The sequence below is a fragment of the Pteronotus mesoamericanus genome, unplaced genomic scaffold (assembly GCF_021234165.1).
Source record: "Pteronotus mesoamericanus isolate MK-2021 breed Mesoamerican mustached bat unplaced genomic scaffold, CSHL_Meso_final contig_2, whole genome shotgun sequence".
NCBI lineage: Eukaryota > Metazoa > Chordata > Mammalia > Chiroptera > Mormoopidae > Pteronotus > Pteronotus mesoamericanus.
In genome coordinates this window covers 12,690,542-12,694,651 of record NW_026555084.1, presented here as the reverse complement: position 1 = coordinate 12,694,651, position 4,110 = coordinate 12,690,542, and positions in this window count along the sequence as shown.

Below are 4,110 nucleotides of genomic sequence, written 5' to 3'. Positions count from 1 at the left end.
TAATATTTTGGGATTGGATTCTTTTTTCCACTCAGCCTAATTCCCTTGAGATTCACCCAAGTTCTTGTGTGTATCCATAGTTCACCCCTTTTGATCGCTGAGTAGTAATCCACAGTGTGGGTGCACCACAGTTTGTTCAACCACTCACCAGCTGAGGGACATCTGCGTGGTTTCCCACAATGAACATTCATGTAAATAAATAAAGCTATAAACATTCATGCACTCCTCTCTCCTTTAGATCACTAAGTGATAGAGATGCTCTTACTGCAGAGATCTCTGTTCCTGCTGCTGCAAACATGACTTGTCACCACACTGTCCTTTCTACTCCAACTCCTAGGGGCTTTGGATAATCTGCCCAGATGTTCCCCTACGCTTATGTGTCACCAGACAGCCGCCTTCAAGCTTTCCCCCTAAAAGAAATAAAATATAACAAACATGAGTTAGGGAGCCAGACAACCCAGGCCCATATTGCAAGGGCTCTGACATTTATAGTTGTGCCATCTCCGCAAGTCACTTAACTCTAAATCTGTTTCATAATCATCATAATAAAGTAGCTAATAGTCATTAAGGTTTGGGGTTTTTTTGTTGTTGTTTGTTTTGTTTTGTTTTGTTTTGCTGATAGCTTATGGCGGCAGCCAGCAGTGTAATGTAATGGTGAAAAACAGAAACTGGTACCAAACTGCCTGGGTCCGGATCCTGACTCTACCACTTGTTGAGTATATGCCCTCAGGCAAGTTACTTAACCTCTCGGTGCCTCAGTTTTCCATCTATAAATGGCCATGCTACCAGTTCCTATTCCATGGTGAGGATTGAATTAATACATGCCAAATGTTCAGAACAGTGCCTGGCACATGGTGTTCATTAAGCATTAGCTCATTTTCCTATGTGGCAGGCACTATTCTAAGCACGTAACACAGACTATTTTATGTAATCCTATCAATGACCTTATAATACAAGTGCTGTATTATAGATAACCAGTTTTACAGATAACAAAACTGCAATTTAAGGGATTAAGTCACTTGCCCACGATGGGGCTGGAAAGTGAGGGAGCTGAGGTTAGATTTTGCACGTCTTTGCTCCTAACTTCTATACCATCCTGCAGGCTCATAAACTGGGCTGTCATTGTCCTGCCTCACAGAGCAGTCGGGAAGATTTACAGAGAAAAGCATATTCCAAGGTGCCTGGTATTCAAGCTGTTCCACGCACGTTAGTGTTCTCTCCCCTACTGGTGGTTGATGAACAGATCAATCCACAGTTCAATATAGAGCAGAAATTGGCCACTTAAGACACAAGCCATCAAACCAAAAGTAACAATTTGAGGGTCTGGATGGATGCATCTGCACACATTTGCAGTGTTGACCTGCCCCAACTATCATAACCAGATTTGGGACGGGTCCCTCCAACGCAGCCACAATTCATTACAACAGAAGGCTTTGCATCTGCGATGCGGAAATTGCTCAGCCAGGGGCACCGGGGTGACCTCCGACAGGACAGAGGCCACACATCCTGCATTTTGCTCCCCAGCCAGTCCCTGGGAGTAGCCTCTCAGTAAGCGTGTGCAGAGTCCTAATGAGGCTCTGGTGTTAACAAAAAGAGGCCTGGCCAGGGGTCCAAACCGTGCACTGGGGTCCCCACACAGCCTCCTATCAGCTGTGTGACCCCAGGGGAGTCCCTTGCTCTTATGAGGTCTTGCTATGCCTGGCTGCAAAGTGAGGGGTTTCAACCTCATACATGCCGGAGAGTCCCTTCCAGCTCTATATTCTCTGCCAGCAGCAAAGCACCAGACCACCCTTTCCCCCTTTCCTTCCTTTTCTTCTTGTTTTTCTTCTTTGTCTGTTGGCCAACAAATATCTCCTACCATGTGCCAGGCCCTATGCCAGAAGCTGGAAACTCAGGGCATGCAAAACAAAGACCAAGGAAAGGGAACTTAAGTGTTTGCTGATTTGCTGACTGATATAAATGTATAATATTCAATTCTAACTTGGAAACTTTTGCTTCAACATATGTGCTGACTATGCAGTTCCTGTTACTCTCAATGGTAAGTGTGGGAGAGATAAAGGAAGGAAACAGTTAAGAGAAATCCTTCAGTTCTGACGGAAACAGCTATAATTATTGTGAAGACAATTTGGGCGTCAACAGGTTTGGCTGAAATGGCTGAGGTCAGTACACCAGTGACCCAGTTGATACTGGCTGGTAGAAACTCTGCCACAAACCACTCCTATTCCAACTTAAAAATGTGCTTTAAAAAGCTAAGCATATTAGTGCATTCACAATCAGGTTGGGAAAGTAAATTCCTCTTTAGAACTAATGTAAGAGCATAGCAATGGCCAGTGTGTACGGAGAAACAGGTGGGCTGACAAGTAGAAACAAGTAATTTCATTCCATTTGTAGTCTCTTTATCTGCCCTTTACAAAAGCAGGCCAGTCAGAAACTTAAATGTCTAGAAAATTCAACAGTGACATGCAAGGGTGAAGTGATCAATCACTGTAGTCTTCCTTTGTCTTTAGCCTAAAGGACAAATGAATGCACAGAAAAATCTGATTTTTAAAAAAATTTTCCCTTAAGAGTAGATGGGGAAAGTGATAGTTAGATATGAAAGGACTTCGGAATTTGACCAAATGATGAGATAACAAGACAGAATGTAATAACAAGGGCTGGAAGTAAAATGGGGAGGGACGAGTGAACTGGTGCTTGGCGAGTGTCAGGGTGCGAGTGGAAAATGACACTACAAGTTCTCAAATTCTCCTCGTATATATTAGCCAGAGATGTTGACGATGTGTTAAGAGGTCTGTTATTTTTAGAACGTCCTCACTTCTCAAATACTTCAAGTCTTTTCTGAAAATGAGCATCATACTATTGTTATGACATAATGAAATTTCAGTATTTGCCATTTGTAAAATAGCATGCTTACTGGGCGCCCACTGTGGCTACAGTTTTATTCTGAATTTTCCCAACATGAAGAATATTCTCACCTTTAAAATTCAGAATGCATCTAAAAATACAGTAAAACACCTTTTTCAAATGATGACATCAACAGCAACTATTTATAAAACATCTCTTCCTCAAGCAGGTTTTAGACAAAAACAAGGACAAAGAGAAGGTCCTCGTTCAGGTGGAAGAACCCAAGGTCTGGATTCCTGACTGTAGGGCTGACAAATTCACATTTGTATGTCAGCACTAATTTCGGATTTGTAGAAACGCCACCTGTATGAATTACTGTTTCTCATTTCAGAGGCTCATCAATCTGAGTACCTATGCCTTAAAAAAATTAGGGGTACATATTAGGCCATATTATGCTATGTTAGGACATATTAGCCGATATTGGGACATAACAGTAAATCTTGGACACCAGAAAATTTAAAGTACCAAAAGAGTAGGTATCATCAAGAAACTACATCATGTACCAACCTCAAACAGAATAATGAAGCAGGTACCAAAAACCACCATCAGAATCAAGCAAGTTCCAATATGATCCCTAAATTGACCTATTCACCTATGCACGAATGGTTATGCTCTTTATTTCTCTATCTCTACTGAATCAAGGAGCTTTTTTTTTCATATATTTTAGGTGTTAGTCAGAATTCATTGGTCCTTTCATCATTTCATTAGTGGTCTCCTAAATCTATTAAAAAATATTTGGGTGGACGGGGGGAAGCTGACGACAGAAATGAGGGAGGAAGAATAAAGGCAGTTGAGTCATACCTGGCTTTTGTAAGGTCTTTCCTAAAACTGGTCAAACTCAGGACTACGACGTGGTTAGACACATAAAAAGAGTTACTACTCTATCCCCTACATCTATATCCCTCTTCTTGAAAGAAAAACCTTAGATATGTTTCTGGATCAAAGAGTAAAAACTGCAGGCTTTCATTTTACAAGAGTCTGAACAGGGTAGGGGCAGCGTGACCAGTTTTCAATCTTCCTCAAGGAGCACTCTGCTCAAGGGATCCAAGCTCGGACACAGCGACTGAGCCTGAGGCAACAAATCGGAACTGGAACACCAACTTTATTAAAAATGAGACAACTGTTCTTCTGAAATTTCAAAATTACTCAGTTTGGAAAGGATAAAATTTGTCTACGTAAAAAGAAATATTCAAAAAATGTTCTGGTCAC